We start from the raw sequence: 27,854 nt of genomic DNA, 5'->3' as shown, positions 1-27,854 counted from the left end.
CAAAATGGAGAACACCATCATGTTCATGAGAGTCTCATCTTTCCATAGAGGGTTCATTAGTTTTATTTCTTTATTTTTAAATATTAAGAGGTGGATCAGCTTAATATTGAGGAAAGATTGTTGCTTCCATCAATGTAATTGTCTGCATCATTTCCAATCCCCCATATATTTTGGGGGGCTAAATTTAAATATCCATATACATACACATATGCATACATATACACATACAGCCATACATGCTTTTTTAGAATATACCTTTATTATTCCCTGCAAACATTAAAAAAACTAAAAAACAATAACACTTAGGCTTCTACCTTCAGTTTATACATCTTATACGCATTTTACAGACACAATCTATTTTACAATAGTTATATTTTATTTGTTTTTAGTCTTTCCTCTATTTGGTCCTTCCTCTATTTCTGATGTAATTTAGTGTGTAGCCCAAAGGGTTCGGACGCTACAGACAGAAGTTGTCAGATCGGCGGTACCAACTTCAGATGAGTCCCCTGATGCTTGTGGGGGTCGTAACAAAACGGAGAACACCATCGTGGTCATGAGAATCTCATCTTTCCATAGAGAGTTCATTAGTTTTGTAGGCCAAACCATACTGACGCAATTTTCGAGAAGTCTTCTGGTCTGATAAACACAGCTGTAGCTCTGTCACCTTTAACCGCAGGTGAGGAAGGCCGACATCGTCGGATCCGGTGCAAAACCCCCCAGATATCTCTAGCTTAAACAGATGGATTTTGATAGGGATTTTGTTATTACGCTAATTAGATTTCATCGGAGGCGCTGACATTGCCTCTATATGACTCGGTGATCGATGAAGCACCCTTTTGAAGTCTCATAAATGTGTCACAAATCATCTATAACTGTATGTCATGCTTTATAACGTGTTCAAAAATGTGGCATAAGTGTGTCACATAATCACCAATGTCGAACATGACATAAACATGTGCTTTATGAAGGGTGACGTGTTGTGCTGCAGGATCACACACGCTCTAAAGTCATGTTACCTTGATGAAAGCCTCCAACATAAGGACATTGAAAGTGGCTTTCTTCTGTAACCAAGTTCCATGTTCCCCAGTACACAAACACCCACACGACAATATAGCAATCCATACCATGCGGTGCTGGGCCCAGTCAGGTCTATGACACATTCACCCATGGGAACAGAAGAGGAGGCAGGGGAAATCCTGAGAAAAAGTCCAACCAATAAGTGGGAAATCTGAGGTTTGTAGTTTTTCAAGTGAATGCCTATCCAATGTACTGTGTCTATGGGGTCAGATTGCATTTCCCAAGGCTTCCACTAGATGTCAACAGTCTTTAGAACATGTTTCAGGCTTCTACTATGAAAGGGGAGAGAGTAAGAGTTGTTTGAACCAGTGGTCAGGCTGAAAGCCTTTAGTTTAGTCACGCACGTGGCAGTGAGCACGAGCTCCGTTCCCTTTCATTTCTAATGACAAAGGAATTGTCAGGTTGGAATATTATTGAAGGTTTATGATAAAAACATCCTAAAGATTGACTTTTCGTCTGGACTTTTGCATTTGGATTACTGGACTAAACACGCAAACAAAAAGGAGGTATTTGAACATAAAGATGAACTTTATCAAACAAAACAAACATTTGTTGTCTAACATGGAAACCTGGGAGTGCCATCAGATGAAGATCATCAAAGGTAAGTGATTCATTTTAACGCTATTTCTGACTTTTGTGACACCTCTCCTTGGTTGGAAAATGGTTGTATGGTTTTCTGTGGCTAGGCTCTAACCTAACATAATCGCATGGTGTGCTTTTGCAATAAAGCCTTTTTTGAAATCTGACACAGGGGTTGCATTAAGGAGAAGTTTATCTTTAATGTTAAACACTTGCATCTTAGATCAATGTTTATGATGAGTATTTCTGTAATTTCATGTGGCTCTCTGCACTTTCACCGGATGTTTGTTTGAGACAATGCATTTCGGAACATAACGCGCCAATTTCAAGTGAGGTTTTTGGACATAAAGATTAACTTTATTGGACAAAACACACATTTATTGTGTAACATGGAGTCCTGGGAGTGACATCTGATGAAGATCATCAAAGCTTAGTGATTAATTTATTCACTATTCCTGAATTTTGTGAGCCCTATCCTTGGCTGGAAAATGGCTGTATGGTTTTCTGTGACTAGGCGCTGGCCTAACATAATCACATGGTGTGCTTTCGCAGTAAAGCCTTTTTGAAATTGGACACTGTGATTGGATTTACAAGAAGTTTATCTTTAAAATGGTGTATAATACTTGTATGTTTGAGGGATTTCTGTTGTTTTGAATTTGGAGCCCTGCAATTTCACTGGCTGTTGTGCTAGCATCCCACTTGTACCAGAGAGGTTAAACCATATATTTATTTTATTTTTACATATTTCCCATTAATACCCCACCCCCACTTAACAACCTCCCTATCCCTAACACATGGGATGTCAAATTAAAAAGTTTAAAAAAAATACAAATACGTTACGTTTCAAAAAGTAAAGTAATGACATTATATTGAACATTACACAGGGCTGTGAACATTGTTGCATATCCCTGAGTGGGCGAATTAATGGTTCTTGCCTCTCTGCCTGCTGTAAGTACTGCATGCTGGTTCCACCCTTAAAAGTAACTTTCCTCAGGTTTTCGCCTGCAATGTCAGTTACTCACAGAAAATATTTTGACAGTTTTGGAAACTTTAGAGTGTATGCATATTCTAGATTCTGGGCGTGAGAAATATGCAGTTTTTCATCCAAACATCAAAATACTGCCCCATACACTGAGGAGGTTAACAAGAAATTTGTGGAGTGGTTGAAAATCGAGTTTTTATGACTCCAACCTAAGTGTATGTAAACTTCTGACTTCAACTGTATATTCTTTGTAGTTGTTTCCATACCACCACAGTCAGAGGCTGGCACTAAGATAGCACTGAATGATCATTATCTGCCATAAGCAAACAAGAAAACGCTCATCCAGAAACGGTGTTGCTAGTAGCCGGGTACATTAATGCAGGAAAACTTCAATTAGTGTTACCAAATATATATCAGCATGTTAAATGTGCAATTAGAGGTAAAAAGAACTCTGGACCACCTATACTCCATACACAGAGATGCATACAAAGCTCTCCCTCTCCCTCAATTGAGCAAATCTGACCATAATTCCATCACCCTGATTCCTGCTTAAAAGCAAAAATTTAAGCTGGAAGTACCAGTGACTAGATCAATTAAAAAGTGGTCAGATAAAGCAGATGCTAAGCTACAGGACTGTTTTGCTAGCACAGGCTGTAATATGTTCCGGGATTCCTACAATGGCATTGAGGAGTACACCACATCATAAATAAGGCTTCATAAATAAGTGCATTGATGACATTGTCCCCACTGTGACAGTACGTAACGTGGAAGTTTATAAGAAATCCCACTATGCCCTCCGACGCTCCATCAAACAGGCAAAGCGTCAATAGATGAGTAAGATTGAGTTGTACCACAACTGCTCAGACGCTCGTTGGATGTGGCAGGGCCTGCAAAACATTACAGACTACAAAGGTAAGCACATACGAGAGCTGCCCAGTGACAGAAGCATACCGGACAAACTACTTCTATGCTCGCTTCAAGGCAAATAACACCGAAACATGAGAGCACCAGCTGTACCGGACGACTGTGTGATCATGCTCTCTGCAGCCCATGAGAGTAAGACCTTTAGAGAGACAGGTAAACATTCACAAGGCCGCAGGGTCAGAGGGATTACCAGGATGTGTACTGTGAGCATGCACTGACCTACTAGTAAGTGTCTTTACTGACATTTTCAACCTCTCCCTGTCTGAGTCTATAATACCAACATGTTTTAAGCAGACCACCATAGTCCCTGTGCCAAGAACACTAAGGTAACCTGCCTAAATGACTACCGAACGAAGCACTCACGTCTGAAGCCATGAAGTGCTTTGAAAGGCTGGTCATGGCTCACATCATCACCATCATCCCAGAAACCCTAACTAGACCAACTCCAATTTGCATACTGCCCCAACAGATCCACAGATGATGCAGTCACTATCGCACTCCACACTGCCCTTTCCCACCTAGACAAAAGGAACACCTGAGAACGCTATTCATTGACTACAGCTCAGCGTTCAATACCATAGTGCCCTCAAAGCTCATCACCAAGTTAAGGACCCAGGGACTAAACACCTCCCTCTGCAACCTGATCCTGGACTTCCAGACGGGCCGTTAAATATGTGTAACAAAAAATCTATAAATATTTCCTGAGCTTTCTTATATCTCATAGACAAAGGACAAACACTTCAAAACCTTGTTTGTTATGCTAATGTTTTGACTGACATATGGAATTGATTTAAGATGGTCATACTATGGATCTTTTAGCTAGTTGATTTTGAATTTCAGGTCCCCTTTATGTATAAAAAAATGTACGTAGCAAAATTAGAAATTGTGTTTTTTACATTGGATAAAAGTAGAGACTCTGAGCTACAAAATAGTATATCATACACTGCAGTTGAAGAACAATGGGAAAGTAATTCTGCTTTCAAATTTGATAAACTTGTAACCTCACTTTTGAGAAAAAGGTCCTTGAATGTTTTGGTACACCTACTGGGGAACTATTATTTATCGACATCCATTCAGCATCGTTCACACCCTCGTAAGCCTTAGCCCCACCCATCTATTTTAGGATTCACATGTGAGGCCATGTGGTAAACACAAGCTACGTAAATCAAATAAAATCTAGGTTTATTTGTCATATGCACAGGATACAGAAGGTGTAAATGATACAGTGAAGTGGTATCAACATCAAAAACAGAAAGTGTCGAGATAAAAATATTTTGTCAATATTTAATTAATATTAAATTATGCTTTCCCGACACACTTGCCTAAATTAATGGGTAATGTGAAGGAAATTCTCTAACCACCCCCCAGCCCCATCTAGTTGGATCACTATTTTCTAGACATGTACACTTGTTCTTGAAATACAATAAATGGCAATAATCACCCCCAGACACACCTGGCTAATTTGATGGGTAATGTAATAATCCGGCCAAAGTGGAGTCTTTGTTTAGACGTAGCTAGTTAGTTAAACAATGAACCGGCATAATCCCGACTCATACTACTACCAATACAAACATTGTCATAGCTGCAGTGTGAATCTGCAGGTACCTAAAGCTAACAAACTCGGTTCAATGTTAGCTAGTTAACATTAGGCTATAACTAGCAATGCAAATGGATTTCTGATTCAAATAATATTACCATACAGATCATACACGTAACGTTAGCTAGCGAGCCAGCAAGCTAACATTTGCTAGCTAACTTGCAATAAAAACAACTATGACAAAATTAGAAACGTATATATCGGAAAATGTAGCTAGACTCTTATGCGTATACATGGATGACCACTTCACAGCAGACAGGAACCATTTAACTCTGTTTTGTTTGTAGCTACATTTTGTTTGGCCAGCATTGTGTCAAGTCACTCCAGTTCACACTGACTGTGGCGTGTGCAGAAAGTAGCCCATCACTTTTTCTGTCTGTCGATAGCTCCTGCTAAATTCAGGGCATCAATGTCGTTGAGAAAAGTAGCAAAACTTTTGTAGTTCTCGATGGCTAACGTTATATCTTTCCAAAACAGAGTGGTAGAAAGGACTGTCAACACATACTCAACAGCTCACGTTATAGACAAAAGCATTCTACATGGCAGACCAATCAAAACTCGTCTACCGGCATGTCCAGCCCCGCCATTATCTCAGCCAATCGGCTTGCTGGAAGGTTCCTCCATTTTTCTGTGGCTAAACCAACTAGGCTTGTGGATGGAATACAAGTTTGTTACTAAGGCACATGAAAGTTCACATGTTCCAGAAGGCATTTCTGCCCAAAAAACACATTTTGATAAAAAAAGAGATGTTTAAGTTCAAATGCCGCTCCTGTGAAGTAGTGATGTGCGACATACTCCTAGTTTCCTGAAACAAGTCACAAATATTGAATATGGCCTTACCTACTATAGCCCAGAGAAACAAATTGAATAACACATTAATGAAAGGCAAAAAAGACAGTCCAAAAATAAATGATAAGAAACAAGGTTTTGAAGTGTGTCCTATATCTATGAAATATAAGAACGATCAGGAAATATACTGTATATATATATTTTTTAACCAATTTTTGGGGGTAGGCACAAAACTATCTTCATACTTCAATTCATTTTTTACAACCGGTACCGGTTACCTTCCAGCGAGTCCTGTGACAGTTGTGGGAGTCGAAGAGCAAAACGGAGAAAACCATCGTATTCGTGAGAATCTCCCCTTTTTTTACATTAGTTTGTAGGTTAACCATACACACATTTTTGTGAGAACTGATTTTTGGGATATCTCATGGTCTGACAAACACCGCTCTAGCTCTGCCACCTGATGAAGCAGAAGTGCGACATCAGTGGCTGTGGAGGATTGAGATACAACCCAATGCAAAAACAGATATCTCTAGCTTAAACTGACAGATTTTGATGGGGATTTTTTTATTATGTTACTTAGATTGACGCACCGGTGAGTCAATTCACTCTTGGTGTCACACCCTGATCTGTTTCACCTGTCCTTGTGAATGTCTCCACCCCCTCTAGGTGTTGCTTATTTTCCCGGTGTATTTATCCCTGTATTTTCTGTCTCTCTTTGCCGGTTTTGACCCTTGCCTGTTTTCTGGACTCTGTACCCACCTGCCTAACCCTTCTGCCTGCCCTAGCCTTGAGTCTGCCTGCCATAATGTACATCCTGGACTCTGATATGGTTTTGACCTTTTGCCTGTCCACGACCATTCTCTTGCCTACCCTTTTGGATTATAATAAATATCAAAGACTCAAACCTAAAACGTCAGCTTATTTTTCCCGCAAACACATGCTTGTGAATATTTCCTGAAATCTTTCCCGGACGAGCTGTCTTGGTTTTCTGATTACTTGATATTTTATATTGGATGAGTGTGTGTGTGTGTGTGTACCTTTTCTCTTGCAGGGTCTTGGGAGTGTCTGTCGGTGAATATGGTGTGTATGAACGTATATACGGTACCAGTCAGAAGTTTGGACACACCTACTCATTACAGGGTTTTTCTTTATTTTTACTCACGTGTCTGCATCTGGGTCTCGCCTTGGTTTTAAAGGCGGAAAATAACTGAATTGTAGGCCAATGAAGTTCTCTCAGCCAGTATTTGCATTTGATCTAGTTCATATTTCAGTTGTTTAACACCGCTTTGTCCACTTGAACTATCATCAGTGTATATGACATCTGAAAAAAATGCTCTGACGAAGGCCACAAGGACAACATTGAATAAAATAAGTTATACTAGCTAGAGCAGTCTGTGAGTTTTCCTTCTCTCGTTTTATTATCGCATTGTTCCCACGCACCTGTCACAAGATAACTCAGACGTGCGGGTGCTTTTTAAAATTGTTTCTGACACTTCATTTAAGTTCTGTGAATTGGAAGAAATCGAGAGGCGCACTACAAACCAAGCCATATCCCACCCCAAAATGTTCAAAGTAAACACAAATGGTGATGGTATGCTTTGGGCGTTCACTGTTGCCCTTATTAGTAAGCATCAGAGATCAGCTGTAACAATCGCAGTGTTGCACAGTAAATGTTGAATAAGTACTATGGCCTTCATTGGAATGCAATGTAACAGGCTACAGCCGCTCTAGGGTAGCAACAAAAAGTGGTTGGCTGGCAGCAGCTGTTGCGCACAGGGCTCAGCATTAATCTAAATCAGTTGGTGCCAAATTACCTTCAACGCAGAGAGCAGGTGGATAATGAGCTGAGGCAGGGGACGGTGATCTGGAACGTGGGGTGTGTTCGTGCAGAAACGAGCTACTTTAGCTGGTCTTTGCTGGTCTTTTGACCGGAACGCTCTTTGTCTGGCCCACCTCCATCGAGAACCTTTTTTTCTGCCAATATAGCCTTCGATCGTTTCGTCGGTGGCAAATAATCTCCACACTCTCGTGACGACAAATGGGTTGGCTCAATTGAAGATGGCGTAGCAACATGGTGTTCTTTTTCCGCAAGTGGTACACAATGCTTAGATATTGCAATTGGTAGCATTGGTTAAGGTCAAGTGTTCTCAAGTACAAAACCACTACATTTAAGCAAACGGATGAGGGTGGGGATGACAACAGACACGAATAGCTGCAAGAACATGTAGAGCTACAATTCATTGAGGTTGTCGACAAAAAGGTACAGATAGGCTAGACTAAAAGTAAAAGTTAAGGAGGCACGTGTCTTGTCAAATTACATTTAAAATGTCTTGACTCGTGGCCTGGGTGAATAGGTGTCTCAGAACTTTAAGGTTAATTAAGTTCTCCTTCCCACCACACATACACACACACACCACTCCACCCCAATGATGGGCTATTGAGATGCTGGGTAATTAAAATGAATTGACCTGTGAAATGAGCGTGTCCTTCTGCAGGCTGAGACAGATCGATGAGATGGATATTCTGGTATGGATAGAGAGGGTGAAGAGACGAGGGATATTGGAGAGGTTATGGAAAGGTAGTTAACTCTCTCGTAGTCATGCTGCCAATCAATACAAAATGTATACAATTCTAGATGGATATCGCTCCATAGAATATTTTCGATATGGTGTGACCCCAGCTTCTGTAAGGTTTGCCGTAACAGTTTTATGGCAGTTTGCGGATACACACTGTTTATGTTTGTTGATTTGAATGATTTACGACAGAGACAAACTTTATTCCGGTAGGATTTGAAATTGAAAAGAGAAGCATTTACGATTTCAGTGAACTACCTGGTTATGTAACAGAATCCTTGTCGGAACAGTGTCTTGAGGGAAGAAAGACACAGGTTTCTGACGCTTTTCCACTGAGGTTAATATTGTACTTGGACATCCATCTCTATTTCCTAATGCAATTTTATGGTCAGAGTGCAATGTGCGAACACACACACACACACACACACACACACACACACACACACACACACACACACACACAGACAGAGAGAGAAGGTCAATTGTTTTTTACACCACAGTGAATACCTCACAGAGAGTTGGACCAGTGACATGGTCTGCCCATATGACTGATACTCTGTAGTTATAGAATAACAAATTAACTTTCTATATTTCTTGCAGGACCCCAACACTGCTCTCAGTCTCCCAGGTATGGGACATTGTGAAAGAAGCCTGGTGGGCTAGGCTATTGGCATGTCATGCACACGGCCTTTGTGGCATTGACAGATAGGCCACTCCTCTCTCTGACCCCCAGCCGGCTCTTTTCATCTACTCCTGCTGTTTTAATAGTTACCCCACCGAAGGGAGAGAGAGAGATAGAGAGGAAACAGAGAGGGGTGGGCGAGAGGGAGAAAGGGACAGTATATTTACCATTACCATGCCAATTATCAGGAGACAGTGTTTATATAACCGTATGCCCATGGCTTGTTCAGTGCTGGAAGGCAGAATGGATACTCCCTATCTAGATACCCCCCAAAACAAATCAGGCTGTACAAAACCTTAATTATTCAAATAGGAAACACTTAAGTAAATGAGGTATACAAAGTATATTGAAAGCAGGTGCTAGCACACAGGTGCGGTTCCTGAGAATATTAAGCAATTAACATCCCATCATGCTCAGGGTCATGTATAACAATTCCCAGTTGCCCATTATTATGACTACCATGGCTAGAAGATTAGAGCTCAGTGACTTTGAAAGAGGGGTCTCAAATGGTGTGTGTGTGTGTGTGTGTGTGTGTGTGTGTGTCTCAGTCACCGGATCTCAACCCAATTGAACACTTATGGGAGACTCTGGAGCACCGTCTGTGACAGCGTTTTCCACCACAATCAACAAAACACCAAATGGTGGAATTTCCCATGGAAGAATGGTGTATTTCCACATTCCAGACTTGTAGAACATATGATTCCAGACCTGTAGAACATATGATTCCAGACTTGTAGAACATATGATTCCAGACATGTAGAACATATGATTCCAGACCTGTAGAACATATGATTCCAGACTTGTAGAACATATGATTCCAGACCTGTAGAACATATGATTCCAGACTTGTAGAACATATGATTCCAGACCTGTAGAACATATGATTCCAGACTTGTAGAACATATGATTCCAGACTTGTAGAACATATGATTCCAGACTTGTAGAACATATGATTCCAGACTTGTAGAACATATGATTCCAGACTTGTAGAACATATGATTCCAGACTTGTAGAACATATGCCAAGATGCATTGAGGCTGTTCTGGCAGTTAGTGGTGGCCCAACGACATATTAAGACACTTTATGTTGCCGTTTCCTTCATGTTGGCAAATGTCACCTATGAAGATGTATTGGTTATATGTCACCTATGCAGTGCCTTCAAGAAAGTAGTCCCACTCCTTGATTTTTCCCCACATTTTGTTGTGTTACAGCCTGAATTTAAAATGGATTACATTGAGATGTTTTGTCACTGGCCTACATGCATTACCCCATAATGTCAATGTGGATTTTTATTTATTTTTTACACGTTAATAAAAAATGGAAATCTGAAATATTCTGAGTAAATAAGTATTCAAAAATAAGTATTCAGTATTCATTTGTTATGGCAAGCCTAATAAGTTAATGAGTAACAATGTGTTTAACAAGTCACATAATAAATTGTATGGACTGTGCAATAGTAATGTTCAACATGATTTTTGAATGACTGCCTCATCTCTGTACCCCACACGTACAATTGTCTGTAAGGTTCCTCAGTTGAGCAGTGAGTTTCAAATGCAGATTCAACCACAAAGACCAGGGAGGTTTTCCAATACCTATCAAAGAAGGGCACCTATTGGTACAGTAGATCGGTAAAAAAAAGCAGACATGGAATATTCCTTTGAGCGTGGTGAAGTTATTAATTACACTTTGGATTGTGTATCAATACACCCAGTCACTACAAAGATAAGAGTAAAAAGGAAGCATGTACAAAATACAACTATTCCAAAACATGCGTCCTGTTCAACAAGGCACTAAAGTAATACTGCAAAAAATGTAGCAAAGCAATTAACTCTTAGCCCTGAATACAAAGTGTTATGTTTGGGGCGAATCCAATACAACACATTACTGAATACCACTCTCCATATTTTCAAGCACAATGGTGGCTGCATTATTGTATGGGTATACTTGTAATCGTTAAGGACCGGGAGTTTTTGAGGATAAAAAATAAACGGAATGGAGCTAAGCACAGGCAAAAACCTAGAGGAAAACCTAGAGATTAATTCACAATAACCTAAAACAGGGCCAAATATACACTGGAGTTGCCTACCAAGAAAACATTGAATGTTCCTGAGTGGGCGAGTTACAGTTTTGACTGAAATCTACTTGGGAATCTATATAAAGACCTGAAAATGGTTGTCTAGCAATGATCAATGACCAATTTGACAGAGCTTGAATAATTCTGATTTTTTTTTTTGGCAAATGTTGCACAATCCAGGTGTGGAAAGAGATACTTTCTGAAGGCTCTGTATTAGACAGCCTTAATTCAACAATGACCCTTTTAATGCAATATACCGCTTTAGGAGGCTATTCAAAAAAGTCAGTGACCTTGAAATACACTGCTAATGACTATGTCACAGACTTCTGTTGAATGTGAAGAGCGTGAGAAACATGAACATGCATTACAATGGCATTAATCATAAGAGCATAGGTATATCCTAGGGATATGCTACAGTATGCCCTTTAATAGCATTCTGCCATTGCCTGCTTCCCTGGCCATATATTTTAATGATGCTATGTGAATGCTAAGGAGTGCGTATTCCATATTGGATTCTGCCATTGGATGACCTGCTTACATGTAAAGCCTCAAGGGCCAGTGATATGAATTGATCCAAGCTGCATACTTAAATGTGTGCCAAATAGCACCCTATTCCCTATGTAGTGCACTACTTTTGAACAAAGTCTAGTGAAAAGTTGTACACTATGCAGGGAATAGGGTGCCATTTGGGACATACCCTTGGAATTCAGTTTAGAATGCTGTATGTCCCACAGTATATCAATGCACAAATTCAGCATGCCATGCACAAATGCCAAATGCCATCTCTTTTCACAATGCTTTCTCTCTGTAAGGTTGGGCTCATTAGTTGAAAAAGCATGTGTTTACTGAAAGGGTATACTGCATAGGCCACTGAAAGAAGGTAAATGTCCAGCTTCTGTGCCTATACGTTTGGATAATGAATAATGCATATACCCTGAAAACTGCATATTCTCATTCAATCATACTTTACAAGTATTCCAGTGTATTTGGTCTGCAACAAGGCTTTTCAGCAGCATCTTAGATTAGTTTAATTCAATGTGTGTGTGTGTGTGTGTGTGTGTGTGTGTGTGTGTGTGTGTGTGTGTGTGTGTGTGTGTGTGTGTGTGTGTGTGTGTGTGTGTGTGTGTGTGTGTGTGTGTGTGTGTGTGTGTGTGTGTGTGTGTGTGTGTGTGTGTGTGTGCGGGTGCCTGTGGTAAGGTGTGAAAGGTTGTTTAATAGAGGTAATGATTTCTCCCTGATGGGTGTCGACAAAGCCCCCTGCCACGGTTCCATTACTACCCTTCCCTCGCTATTATTTTCCTTACCAGCAGTTTTGAATTTAGATTGTAAAAACTAGTGGGTTCTTCTTTTAGCGTGCCAGGAAGTTAATTCGGGGACAGCTTATTTTCGCTCTGAAGAAGGTGAATTGGAATAAGAAATGCCTATTCAAGGCAATGATGCTGAAAACATTAATCTCAACTACATGTACATTAGACCAAATATTTGGACTTCAGGTGAAAAAAGCTTCATGATAATAGAATGATTGTTACAACCGTGGGACGGGTGAGCTAACGTAGGCTAATGTGATAAGCATGAAGTTGTAAGTAACAAGAAAATTTCACAGGACATAGACATATCTGATATGGGCAGAAAGCTTAAATTCTTGTAAATCTAACTGCACTGTCCAATTTACAGTAGCTATTACAGTGAAATAACACCATGCTATTGTTTAAGGAGAGTGCACAGTTATGTACAGTTATGTATTAATAAACCATTTAGACACATTTGGGCAGTCTTGATACAACATTTTGAACAGAAACACAATGGTTCATTGGATCAGTCTAAAACTTTGCACATACACTGCTGCCATCTATTGGCCAAAATCTAAATTGTGCCTAACCTGGAATAATACATTATGGCCTTTCTCTTGCATTTCAAAGATGATGGTACAAAATAAAATATATTTTACCAGATCTAATATGTTATATTCTCCTACATTAATTTCACATGTCCACAAACTTCAGTGTTTCCCTTCAAATTGTATCAAGAATATGCATTTCCTTGTTTCAGGTCCTGAGCTACAGGCAGTTAGATTTTGGTATGTCATTTTAGGTGAAAATTGAAAAGAAGAGGACGATCCCACAACTCAACTTCCATCAAAGCACACCCATATTTGGCTAATTTCTGCAGGGTAGGATGATGGATATATTAAAGACAATAGTAGGAGGAGTCCATAGAGAACAGTCAAAGGATATTACCTGTAGTACTTCTGTACATCTCCGCACAGCAGTTGCAGAAGCTCGTCCACGCCACGATTAGCTTGCCCTTGCAGATATTGATATTTAAGAGTAAGGACAAATCTGCAAAAAATATATATGTTTTAATGGTGGGGGGTGGTTGTCTAACTGCCTCTCTTGGTTACACTACATCAGACAGTACAGATTAGCTTCAATGTATTGCTACAAAGAATACCAACCTCTCTGCCTTGTTTTTCATTTCACTGTTATGGTTAAAGAAGGATCTAAAATTGGCCCACAATTTTGCATAAGATAGCCAATGGTCCCTCAAGTAGGCTGTGACATGGCTGCTACCCAGTTAGTCCAGTTCTCTGAACAGATGTTTTCTGAAACTGTTCGTCTTGTGGAGAACAACTTACAGTAAGGTAGTACAAGTTTGTTATTAAGGCACATGAAAGTTCACGTCTTTCAGAAGGGATTTCTGCAAAAAAAAACACATTTAGAGTTTTTGAATTATGTTGACATTCAAATGCCTCTCCTGACTTGCGACATGCGAGTCACTGAAACTGCAATTTCCTGAAACGAGTCACGTAATACATTGAAGAGCTGCACTATTAAAGGCTGCACTTCTTCACTATTAAAGACTGCACTTCTTGATTTGGCCTCGTGTTAGATTTTGTTCATTAAGAAATGCTAAAGGCCATGACTTAATTCAAACACAAGTCGGTTTTGTGAGGTGGTTTGATTTGGGTGTCTCGTGTGTGTTTACAGGTGGGAAGACTTAGCCAAATTATTTAGCCAATTAGCTTGCGGCTGCTGATGTGTGACTGTTGCAAAGTTGGTTTGACATGGATAGCCTATCTCAGAGGCTAGTAACAGACCATCAATAAATTACACAAGGTAAATGAGACCATATGTTCATGTTGCACACCTTTTTGTTTTCTCATCAAATGCTTTCAGTATTTGTATGAATATCCTCAATTTATTGTTGGTTTGAGGTGTTTAAGTCATTGATATTTGTTATCTGATTCAGGAAGCTAGGCAAATGTTGCAAATCACTACTTCACAGGAGAGGCATTTGAACATTTCTTTAAATGTTTTTTTATTCAAAATGGGATTTTGAGCAAGAATTGCCTTCTGGAACATGTGAAAGTTCATGTGCATTAATAACAAACGTGTAAGCCATCTGTAAATACATATAACATTGTTAAATTACGAGCCTAGTTGGTGTAGCCACAGAAAAAGACAGGAACCTTTCTGCAAGCCATGATTGGCTGAGATAACGGATGAGCTGGACTTGTCGAGAGATGAGTTCAGATTGGTCTGTCATATAGCATGCTTCTGTCTATAACGTGAGCTGCTCAGTGTAGATATTCCTTGCTACTGTGGATCTTTTGAAGATATAGTAGCCATAGAGAACTGCAAAGGTGTTGCTACTGCTCTCAACAAGATTGCTGCCCTGAATTTAGCAGGCGCTATCGACAAAGACCAGTGGGGAAAAGTTGTGATGGATTACTTTCTGGATGACGATCATGCCATGCTGACTCTGAAAATGAATACGACGATGAGAACATCCCTGACTTAGTTTAAAAAAAATCATTTTCACCTTAAGAGGGTGTGAACAATGCTGAATGGGTGTAGACAAAGAAGAGCTCTTCAACAAATGTAAACTCGGGCAAAAAAAAGAAACGTCATGTGTCCTTGAACAAAGGCGGGGTCAAAACTAAAAGTAACAGTCAGCATCTGGTGTGGCCACCAGCTGCATTAAGTACGGCAGTGCATCTCCTCCTCATGGACTGCACCAGATTTCCTAGTTCTTGCTGTGAGATGTTACCCCACTCTTCCACTAAGGCACCTGCAAGTTCCCAGACATATCTGGGGGGAATGGCCCTAGCATTCACGCTCCGATCCAACAGGTCCCAGACGTGCTCAATGAGATTGAGATCCGAGCTCTTCGCTGGCCATGACAGAACACTGACATTCCTGTCTTGCAGGAAATCACGCACAGAACGAGCAGTATGGCTGGTGACATTGTCATGCTGGAGGATCATGTCAGGATGAGCCTGCAGGAAGGGTACCACATGAGGGAGGAGGATGTCTTCCCTGTAACGCATTGCCTGCAATGACAACAAGTTCAGTCCGATGATGCTGTGACACACCGCCCCAGACCATGACGGCCCTCCACCTCCAAATCGATCCCTCTCCAGACTACAGGCCTCGGTGTAAAACGCATTCCTTCGACGATAAACGCAAATCTGACCATCATCACTGGTGAGACAAAACCATGACTCGTCAGTGAAGAGCACTCCTGTCTGGTCTAGTGACGGTGGGTTTGTGCCCATAGTCAACGCTGTTGCCGGTGATGTCTGATGAGGACCTGCTTTAAAACAGGCCTACAAGCCCCCAGTCCAGCCTCTCTCAGCCTATTGTGGACAGTCTGAGCACTGATGGAGGGATTGTGCATTCCAGGTGTAACTCGGGCAGTTGTTGTTGCCATCCTGTACCTGTCCCTCGGGTGTGATGTTCGGATGTAGCAATCCTGTGCAGGTGTTGTTACACGTGGTCTGCCACTGCGAGGACGATCAGTTTTCCGTAGCGCTGTCTTAGGCTTCTCACCGTACGGCCATTGCAATTTATTGCCCTGACCACATCTGCAGTCCTCATGCCTCCTTGCAGCATGCCTAAGGCACGTTCACACAGATGAGCAGGGACCCTGGGCATCTTTCTTTTGGTGTTTTTCAGAGTCAGTAGAAAGGCCTCTTTAGTGTCCTAAGTTTTCATAACTGTGACCGTAATTTCCTACAGTATGTAAGCTGTTATTGTCTTAACAACCGTTCCACAGGTGCATGTTCATTAATTGTCTATGGTTCATTGAACAAGCATGGGAAACAGTGTTTAAACCCTTTACAATGAAGATCTGTGAAGTTATTTGGATTTTTCCGAGGTGTCTTTTATACAGGTAACGAGTTCAAACAGGTGCAGTTAATACAGGTAATGAGTGGAGAACAGGAGGGCTTCTTAAAGAAAAATGAACAGGTCTGTGAGAGCCAGAATTCTTACTGGTTGGTAGGTGATCAAATACTTATGTCATGCAATAAAATGCAAATTAATTACTTAAAAATTATACAATCTGATTTTCTGGATTTTTGTTTTAGATTCCGTCTCTCACAGTTGAAAATTACAGATCTCTACATGCTTTGTAAGTAGGACAACCTGCAAAATTGGCAGTGTATCAAATACTTGTTCTCCCCACTGTATACTGACTCGGTGACTGAGATTATCAGGAAGTGTATAGGAGATGTTGTTCCCACTGTGACTATTAAAACCTACCCTAACCAGAAATCGTGGATAGATGGCAGAATTTGCACAAAACTGAAAGCACGAACCTTCACATTTAACCATGGCAAGATGACTGGGAATATGGCAGAATACAAACAGTGTAGTTATTCCCTCCGCAATGCAATCAAACAGGCAAAAGTGACAAAGTGGAGGCAAAAGAGACAAAGTGGAGTCATAATTCAACAGCTCAGACACAAGATGTATGTGGCAGGGTCTACAGACAATCACGGACTACAAAAGGAAAACCAGCCATTTCTTGCTACTGGATAAGCTTAACACCTTCTTTGCACTCTTTGAGGATAACACAGCGCCAGCGAAGCGGCCCGCTACCAAGGACTGTGGGCTCTTCTTCTCCGTGGCCGACATGAGTAAGACATTTAAGCATGTTAACCCTCGCATGTTAACCCTTGCCGGCCCAGTCGGCATCCCTAGCCGCGTCCTCAGAGAATGTGCAGACCAGCTAGCTGGTATGTTTACGGACATATTCAATTTTCCCTATCCCAGTCTGTTGTCCCCACATTCTTCAAGATGACCACCATTTGTCCTGTTCCCAAGAAAGCAAAGTTAACTGAAGCAAATGACTGTCACCCTGTAGCACTCACTTCTGTCATCATGAAGTGCTTTGAGACACTAGTCAAGGATCATATCACCTCTAACATGCCTGTCACCCTAGACCCACTTCAATTTGCTTACCGCCCCAATAGATCCACAGATGATGCAATCATCAGGCTGCGCACTGCCCTATCCCATCTGGACAAGAGGAATACCTATGTAAGAATGCTGTTCATTGACTCTAGCTCAGCATTAAACACCATAGTACCCTCCAAGCTCATCACCAATCTCGAGGCCCTGTGTCTGAATCCCGCTCTGTGAAACTGGGTCCTGAAATTCCTGACGGGCCGCCCCCAGGTGGTAAATGTATAAAACAACACCTTCACTTTGCTGATCCTCAACACTGGGGCCCCACAAGGGTGCGTGCTCAGCTCCCTCCTGTACTCCCTGCTCACCTGAGACTGTGTGACCAAGCACGCCTCCAACTCAATCATCAAGTGTGCAGATGATCCTACCGTAGTAGTCTTGATTACCAACAATGACGAGACAGTCTACAGGGAGGAGGTGAGGGCTTTGGGAGTGTGGTGCCAGGAAAATAACCTCTCACTCAACATCAACAAAACAAAGGAGATGATCGTGGACTTCGGGAAAGAGCAGAGGACGCATCCCCATATCCACATCAACGGGACCACAGTGTAGAAGGTGGGAAGCTTCAAGTTCCTCGGCGTACACATCACTGACAAACTGAAATGGTCCACCCACACAGACAGTGTGGTGAAGAGGGTGCAACAGAGCCTTGGCTTGGCACCTAAAACCCACAAACTTTTACAGATGCACAATTAAGAGCATCCTTTCGGGCTGTATCACCGCTTGTTACGGCAACTGCACCGCATGCAACCACAGGGCTCTTTAGAGGGTGGTGCGGTCTGTCCAACACATCACCGGAGGCAAACTACCTGCCCTCCTGGACACCTACAGCACCCGATGTCACATGAAGGCCTAAAAGATCATCAAGGACAACAACCACCCAAGCTACTGCCTGTTCACCCCACTATCGTCCAGAAGGCGAGGTCAGTACAGCTGCATCAAAGCTGGGACTGATAGACTGAAAAACAGCTCCTATCTCAAGGCCATCAGACTGTTAAACTGCCATCACTAGCAACTATAGGCTTCTGCCTATATTCATAGACTTGAAATCACTGGCCACTTTAATAAACGGAACGCTAGTCACTTTAATAATGTTTACATATCTTGCATTACTCATCTCATATGTATATACTGTATTCTATACTATTCCACTGTATCTTAGTCTATGCCGCTCTGACATTGCTCGTCCATATATTTTTATATTCTTAATTACTTAATTCCTTTACTTAGATTTGTGTGTATTCGGTATATGTTGTGAAATTGTTAGATATTACTTGTTAGATATTACTGCGCCGTCTGAGCTAAAATCACAAGCATTTCGCTACACACGTGTATGTAACCAAGAATTTGAGTAGACATTTGCTTAACAAGTCATGTAATAAGTTGTGACTTGTGTGCAAAAATTGTATTTAACATGAGTTTTGAATGACTACCTCATCTCTGTACCCCACACATACAATTATCTGTAAAGTCCCTCAGTCAAGCAGTGAATGTCAAACACAGATTCAACCACAAAGACCAGGGAAGTGTTCCAATTTCTCACAAAGAAGGGCATCTATTGGTAGATGGGTACAAACCAAAAAAGCAGACATAGAATATCCCTTTGAGCATTGGTGAACTTATTAATTACACTTTGGATGATGTATCAATACACCGAGTCACTACAAAGATACAGGCGTCCTTCCGTGACTTTAAATCAGTTCCAGAGTTTAATGGTTGTGAAAGGAGAAAACTGAGGATGGATCAACAATGTTGTGGTTACTCCACTATTCTGACCTAATTGACAGATTTAAAAGAAGGAAGCCTGTACAGAATACAATTATTCCCGAAACATGCATCCTGTTTGCAACAAGGCACTAATGTGATACAGCAAAACAAAATGTGGCAACCTAATTACGTTTTTGTCCTTAATACAAAGTGTTATGTTTGGGGCAAATCCAATACAACACATTACTGAGTACCACTCAGCATATTTCCAAGCATAGTGGTGGCTGCATCATGTTATGGGTATGCTTGTAATCGTTAAAGACTGGAGCGTTTTTCAGGATAAAATAGAAACAGAATAGAGCTAAGCACAGGAAAAATCCAAGACAAAAACCTGGTTCGGGCTGCTTTCCACCAGACACTGGGAGATTTAATTCACCTTTCAGCAGAACAATAACCTAAAACACAAGACCAAATCTACCCTCGAGTTGCATACAAAGAAGACAGGGAATGTTCCTGAATGGCAGAGTTACAGTTTAAACCTACTTGAAAAGCTATGGGAAGAGCTGAAAATGGTTGTCTCGCAATGATAAACAACCAATTTCACAGAGCTTGAAGAATTTTGAAAACAATAATGGGCAAATGTTGCTTTTCCAGGTGTGGAAAGCTCTTAAGCCATGTTCACATTGGCAGTTTGAAGTGACTCAAATTTTATTTATTTGCATTTCCGATTCAAATCTGTTCTTTTTCCTGTAGTCTGAACAGCCAGAAAGCAAATGGAATCGGATATTCCAAGCCACCTTCTTAGGTGGTTTGAAGTCAGATACAAATCTGATTCCTGGCAATGTGATGTGTCAAATCTGATTTATTTGCTCTCAAGTGGTTTTTAGACAATTATTTGGCATGTCTTGTTGCTTGCTAGCAACTGTTGACAGTTTGACAAGGACATGTGGTATCTAACTAGCTTGTTAATGTAACAATGTGCACTGAGAGTCGGGAAGCAAGTTCAGGGAGTGAGTGATTTAATTAATAAACTAAACATAATACAAAACAAGAAACAAGAACAACGCACAGACGTAAAACTGAAACAGAAACAGTGACGACTGGGGAAGAAACCAAAGGGAGTGACACATATAGGGAAGGTAATCAGGGAGGTGATGGTGAGTGTCCAGGTGAGTGTCATTATGCACGTAACACTGGTGACAGGTGTGCGCCTAAGCGAGCAGCCTGCTGACCTAGAGGCCGAAGAGGGAGCACACGTGACAGTTAATTGTTAACACCTGGCGACTGTGTCAGTGTGCATTGCACCCAGCCCGCCTCAGGATTCGCTAGAGCACGATGGGACAAGAAAATCCCTGCCGGTCAAACCCTCCCCTAACCTGGACGACGCTGGGCCAATTGTGTGCCGCCCCATGGGTCTCCCGGTCCCGGCCGCCTGCGACAGAACCAGGATTTCTAGTGGCACAGCTAGCAATGCAATGCAGTGCCTTAGACCTCTGCGCCACTCAGGATGCCGAGACTCCCAATGTTTTGTGACCATTATTATATTTGAACAGAAAAAATGGTAAAATCTGTAGTATTCAGCTCAAAATTGTTTTAGGAAATCTATCCCCAAGTATTTCCACTCATAAATACAGAGAAATACAGTATGCGATGGTGTACCAATGTAATCAAGATTTGAAATTATAAAGATTTTGTTACATTTTTGTTAAATGTCTGGTCTTCTTGCGTCAATTTGCATAGTACAAATGATTTATGATTATTTTCTGGCATAGGTATCATTAACAGCATAAGCTAGCTAGTTAGCCAGCTAGCTATACCAATACGAAATTTTTCTAGCTAGCTAGCAGGCTCAGGTAAATAAAATTCCCGCAAAGTACTTTAGCACAGCATATCTCATAGCAACGTCTCAGAGCCACGTCATGACATTTGTAAATGAAAGATAACTAGGTTGTCTCTATTGTTACATTCCCACAAGACAAACTCAATATGCCGCTGATCTTTGATTTTGATTAGACACTTTTTGTGCAGGACAACAAAGTGGAAAAACAGGTCCTGAAGGTGAAAATCTGATATTGAAGGTGAATCTAGCTCAGAAACCACATAGCTCGGTAGATAGATCTAAGTGAAATTGTTTTGTAATCTATTCAATTATATATATATATATATATATATATATATATATATATATATATCAGTAGCATTCAACTTGCTGTTATTGCCTTGAGATGTAGAATATCAATTGCTTTGCATTAGCTGTTATTGCATTTGTTCTTCTGTTACGTTGCCTTGACTCTTATCTCTGTTTAATAAGCTCTCCAGCTCTTTGTTTAATAAGCTCTAGTATCTCTGTACTGATATGTGTGCAGCTGGTGGATACTGCTGGGTGTGAATGTGATGTAGGGGAATGAAAATAAAAATGAAAGACAAGTTGCTGAGGTGGAAACCATTAAGTTGAAACTTCAGCTGGAGGAAACTCCACACAATTCAAGGTTGCTGTGTTTAAGTCAGGGGAATGTGGTGTGAGTGATACCTTGGTGCAACTCCAGATGGTTCAAGGTTGCTGCGGTCATGTTTGGGAAAGTAGCGGGAGTGATACTTCGTTGCAACTCCATGCGATTCAAGGTTCCTGCATTCACGTTAGGAGGACATAGCAGGAGTGAAACGTTGGGGCTCCATGTGATTCAAGAGATTACATGTTACCCCTTTACTGGTGGTAATTGTAATAAAGTCTATTTTACCCCAGGATACCCATCGCTGGCGGAAACTGTAGATGAAAAGGTAGCTTTATGCACGGCAACAAAGTAAAAAAGTGAACGTCTGCACATCCCTTGCACAATCTTCACATTTTGCTGCCTTAAAATTCAATCTACAAAGGGATTACATTAGATTTTCCTCCAACAGATTTGCATATCTTACTCCACATTTTGAAAGTGATAGAAAGTTAAAGAAACATTTAATTAACTTTAATTAATAAAATGAAGATGTCTTGATTGGGTAGGTCTTCACATCCCAGAGTTAATACTTGGTGGAAGTCTTAAAGGCTTTGCATGGTTAATCAGTGGTCTGAAGTGGCTGTATTTATGCAATGCAGCCTCCGCAGCAGACATCAGGGCGTTCATACATTTTGCGCTTAGCGGAGCAGAGCAGAGCTACTGAGAAGGAAGTTGTCAAGGAAGTGAGTTTGTGTTTATAGAGAACGTACCGCCCCCACCTACTGTCAACCAATCATTTCGATGCAGAGCTTTAAGGAGCACTCTGCATTGTTACAAAATTTAAGAGGAGCACGGCGATGCAGTACGGGGCTTAATTAGGCCTCTGTGTGCCTCCAAAGGCTCCGCAATTGCGCCACACCCTCCATAAGAATCTTCTGACCACATTTTCGGATCAAGCATATATTGGGTTTTACAGCTGTGAATCATTTGTATAATATTCTACCAACTTTGATCAACTCTTAGTGCAACATATGTGATGGACCGACTCGATTACGTCTTATTTAGCAAAATTTGAAATGGTGTTTTTTACATAGGATAAAAGACTCAGAGCTAGAACATTTGATATCATACACTACAGTTGAGGAACAATGGGAAAGTAATTCTGCTTTGAAAGTTGATAAACTTGTAACCTCACATTTGAGAAAATGGCCCTTGGATTGTTTGGTAAACCTACTGGAGAGCTCTTCTTTGTGTACACCCATTTACCATCGTTCAGACCCTATTAAGCCTTAGCCCCATCTGTCTCTTTAAGGATTCCCATGTGAGGCCGTGTACTAAACCACCAAAGATTTCAAGACTAAAGGCTGGTTTATACTACGTCTATCAACAGTTGTCGCAGTGACATAATGAACATTCTATTGTCATCCGACGTCAAACTTGTCACTGTCGTTATGAAAAGTATCAACACAAGAATTACAGGTTGGTGGTTCCAAAATAGCATAACTAGTGTATTTTAAATCTAATCCAACGAGTCGCCCTGGATAATATACAATGCGATCACACAGGCAGACTGCTATAGTGAAGAAGATTTAACAGGGTACATCAAGTATACTATTACGAGTGCAGCTTACTTCTTTGTGCTCTGGAGAGATTTCAGGTCGTTGGTCAGAAGGCTCTGGAGGTCCTTGGACCATTCGGGCTCGGTAGCGTCTGGAAAGAGATGGATAGAGGTAGTGAGTGTGCTTGAAATAGAACCCTCACCCCTGACCTCCTGCTGGCCCAGGGCCTCCTGCCTAGCCCTCCAATCTCTCTGACAGGGAGTTACACCAGGATTATACAGGTTACATCTGTAGGATCTAGCTAATCCTGATTCGTCCAAATAATCAATAAAGAAAACCCAAAATGAGGAACTACTGCTGCTCATAATTACATAATTAGACAATTACATGTGAATCTCTCAACGAGAGATTACTAGCTAGGTAACTAGCAAGCTAACTACGTTACTAAGTTTGCTGCATTCTAAATTGGGAATTATTTTACAGCTTGCATTGATGGTATCACGATAGCAATTTGTCGGATGGAGACCAGCTGTCTACAACCTTAGGTACCGATAACGTGATTGGCTGACGTGATCAGCAGAGATAGTACCATGGATAGTCCATGGGTTTTGATTGGTTTAGAGTTTAGTACTCAGCAGCTTTTGCCGGTCCAGCTAGCAAGAGTTGACATTGCCAACAAACGGAAATGTGTTCCGTTAGACACTGTTAAAACATTCGCGCAGAGAAAGGCACCAGGTATATTTTCCAATAGAATTTTACTCAGCATTCTGGGAGTAGCGCACCTATTTACTTAAATGACAACACACGTCACTCAATTCAGTGCTTCCTAGTTCCATGTATCAAACAGTAATCTCAGTTCTATTTAAAACCAGGAAAACCTGGAGTCCCCTGCAGATTACAGACATATACATGTAATAAATTGCAACAATAAAATAATAACAAAACTTATAAGCAACAGAATGGCAAAAGTCTTACCAGACTTCACACGTATTAATCAAACATGGGTTTATTCAAAATAGACACTAACAAATAAATGTGTCAGTATAACACAATACGATGTAGATTTATCAATAGTAGCTGTTGATGTCAAAATACTTTTGACTGTCTTGAATTGCCTTTTTCAGTCCAAACTTTGGAAGCTGTCAAATACATTTTGGAAAAACATTATGTAAATATTGTAAAGCAAAAGTATACACCAATAATACATTATCTGATAAATGCTTTTTGGGGGTGGCAGGTAGCCTTATTTGCAGACGATCTCCTGATATACCTGACTAAAATTGAAAAATCAATGCCCCCCTTGTAAAAAATATTTTCAGAATACTCTTAAAATCTCAGGATATGAAGTGAATGTGGGAAAAAAATGAAATGGGAAAAATACAAATAATATCTCATGATCTACAGCATTCCTGTAAGTGGACCACAAAATAATATGAAATACTTAACAACAAGATGCTTAACAACAAACAACAAATATATAAAGATAACTTTATCCCATTACTCAACAACATGAACGCAGATCTAATTTAATGGAACAATCTTCCCATAAATCTTACAGGTAGAATAAACCTCTTTAGAATGGCATGGCTCCCAAAGATTTACCATTTCTTTTTGGTAATACCAATTGAAGACATTCTTTAAAAAGGTATACTCGGTCATAACAGACTTTATATGGGCTGTCAGGTATGCATAAATTGCTGTAAGGGAGTCAGGTGCAGGAGAGCAGATATTGGGTAGCCAACGGAGCTTTTTATTTAGGCGAACCAAAAGCACACGGCAAAGTAAACACAAAATAACAATAAAAGCTAACATAACGCAGTGCAACAGACTAACGTGCGCATAACATGAAACAGAATAAACAATACCACATTAAGACATGGGGGAAACAGAGGGTTAAATGCACAACACATAATGAGGGAAATGAGAACAAGGTGTGTGGGAAAACAAGACAAGACATATGGAAAATGAAAAATGGATCGGCGATGGCTAGAAGACTGGTGACGTAGACCTCCGAGCACCGCCCGAACAAGGAGAGGCATGGACTTCGTGACAGTACGTGTCCCTTACCTACACAGAGCTGAAAAGGGATTTATCTTGCCACATTTTTTACACTCAATATTGAATGCAGGACAACTCTTTGGTTTGTGTCTTTTTCCACAAGTCTTTGTCTGCTGCTCGCTGGTTGAGCGCGCGGCCTGCCTTTGTTCTGACTGCTCGTGATTGCTTAACATGGCGGGCCTTTTGTCCCATAGCCACCAGCTGACCACTGACGCAATGTTGTCGTTCACGCTCATTTTTCAAAATAAAAGCCTGAAACTATGTCTTGTGACTGTAGACACATCAATGCTCAATAGGGAGGCATAGGAACGCAAAAGGTTTCAAAATAAGAGTCACTTCCTGATTGGATTTTTCTCAGGCTTTCGCCTGCAATATCTGTTCTGTTATACTCAGACAATAGTTTTACAGTTTTGGAAACTTTAGAGTGTTTTCTATCCTAAGCTGTCAATTATATGCATATTCTAGCATCTTGTCCTGAGAAATAGCCTGTTTACTTTGGGAACGTTATTTTTCCAAAAATGAAAATACTGCCCCCTAGTCTCAAGAGGTTAAACCACTAACTGCACTTGCTTCCTGACTCCCTGCGTCTATGTTACAGAATATTGCCTCACAAAATGGAAGCAGCAGCCAACCAAGACATCTCCCAGATGGTCGGCGAACAGGGAGACCAACTTCGCCAACACCACGATCAGCTGGCACAACTGGGGACGGTGAATGATGAGGTCCTCCACATTCTTCATCATCAAGATCTTCCCCAAGGGGCATCACCCCCAACCCCAGCCAATTCAGCAGTTTGCCCAGGTCAGAGATGCCCATTTGTCCCTGTCAGACAAATATAATGGGACTTCATACAAATGCCAGGTCCAGTCGGAGCTGGCATGCCGAGATAACACTCTCTCATTGGATGCACTCATCACGATGGCCACCCATCTGAATAACTTCCTCCAGGAGCGTCAGCACTCCCGTCGCCTCCTTCCCTTCTTTTGACCTGGAGGTTTACCAGGATCTCCGGGAGGTTTTGTCCAAGACTTGTGCCACTTGTCTCCCTCCTCATCTCCCCTGAGATTGTACCATCAACCTGCTAACAGACTCTGCGCCTCAGCACAGCCACATCTACCCCCTGTCAGTGGCTGAAACCAAGGGATGCGTACATCCAGGAGGCTCTCTAACAGGGTTTCATCCCCCCATCCATCTCCCCTGCGCGGGCTGGTTTCTTCTTCGTGGCCAAGAAAGGGGGGGGGGGTCTTCATCTGTGTATTGACTATAGAGGTCTCAATGCCATCGCCACCAAGCACCGCTATTGAACAGCTCCGCAGGGCCCGTTTTTTACCAAGCTGGACCTGCGGAGTGCCTACAATTTGATCTGCATCCAGGAGGGACATGAATGGAAGATGACATTCAGCACTGTGTACTTTGTGATGCCTTATGGTTGAGCCAATGCTCGGTCGGTGTTCCAGGCATTCGTGAACGAGGTGTTTTGGGACATGCTTGGGCGCCAGGTCATGTATATCGCCGACATCCTGCTCTACTCAGCCACCTTGGTTGTCACATCTACTCCTGCTCCCCCTCTGCAGCGCTCAACGTCGCCGGTCTACTAACGACCGCTTCTGGCAATCCTTCATTACGCAGACCTGGCAACCCTCATTATGCACACGTGCGCCACATCATGAGGCACACCTGAACTCCATCACTACCCTGATTACTTCCCCTTTATCTAGCACTCCTTTGTTGTCACCCACCAGGCAATATTGTTCATGTTTCCATGTTAGATGCCTCTCTTGTTTTGTATTGTTCCATGTTCTTCGCCATTAAACTCACTAACTGCACTTGCTTCCTGAATCCCTGCGTCTACATTACAAAGACCCTGCAAGTGTATGTAAGATGTGGTGATTTGTGTGCTCTGCTGTCCTTTGTCAATGAAGGCTCGACAGCAAGACAGATAAAAAGGTCTTAGTCCATCTTTTGTGGCAAAGGATGATGTAAAAAGCGGGCAGGTGTAAATACTAATGGACATACATGAAAGTGCCATGGCCTCTTGGAGCTGTGGCTTTGAGAAGCCTGTATGTCTCCAATGTAGATTTGTACGTGTGCCTTACATTCTAAAACTAATTTTCATAACTTTTCCAGGCCAGAAAAACAATAAACATTTGATGACCTTTCCAGGATTTTCATGACCATACCAACCCTGGATTTGACAACTTGAAACAGCGCATCGTGCTCATTCTCAAGGTGTGCATTCTTAATCTTGAACAGACTCTTAGCCACTGTGTGTGAATCCGGGCCGGTGATAGGCTACATTGTTTTATAGAGGAGTCAGTACACAGTTCCCCCCAAAAATAGAGCTACACCCCAAGTTAAGCACTGGTTAGTGAAACATAGGGTATGTTAAGTCCCAGAAAGCTGGACAGCTCTGAAATTAGAGCATTGAGTCTGTCAGGTAAAATCACAGAGACAGTGGTAGACAATGGAGATGTCCGAGATCTACACCAATGATGAGTTTGGCGTTGACAATAATGGGGCTGCAGAACGGGTTGAGAATCTTTATACCAATGAAGATGGTATAACTT

The sequence above is a fragment of the Oncorhynchus keta genome, chromosome 10 (genome assembly GCF_023373465.1).
Source record: "Oncorhynchus keta strain PuntledgeMale-10-30-2019 chromosome 10, Oket_V2, whole genome shotgun sequence".
In the NCBI taxonomy this organism is placed as follows: domain Eukaryota; kingdom Metazoa; phylum Chordata; class Actinopteri; order Salmoniformes; family Salmonidae; genus Oncorhynchus; species Oncorhynchus keta.
Note: the sequence above shows the minus strand (reverse complement) of the source record.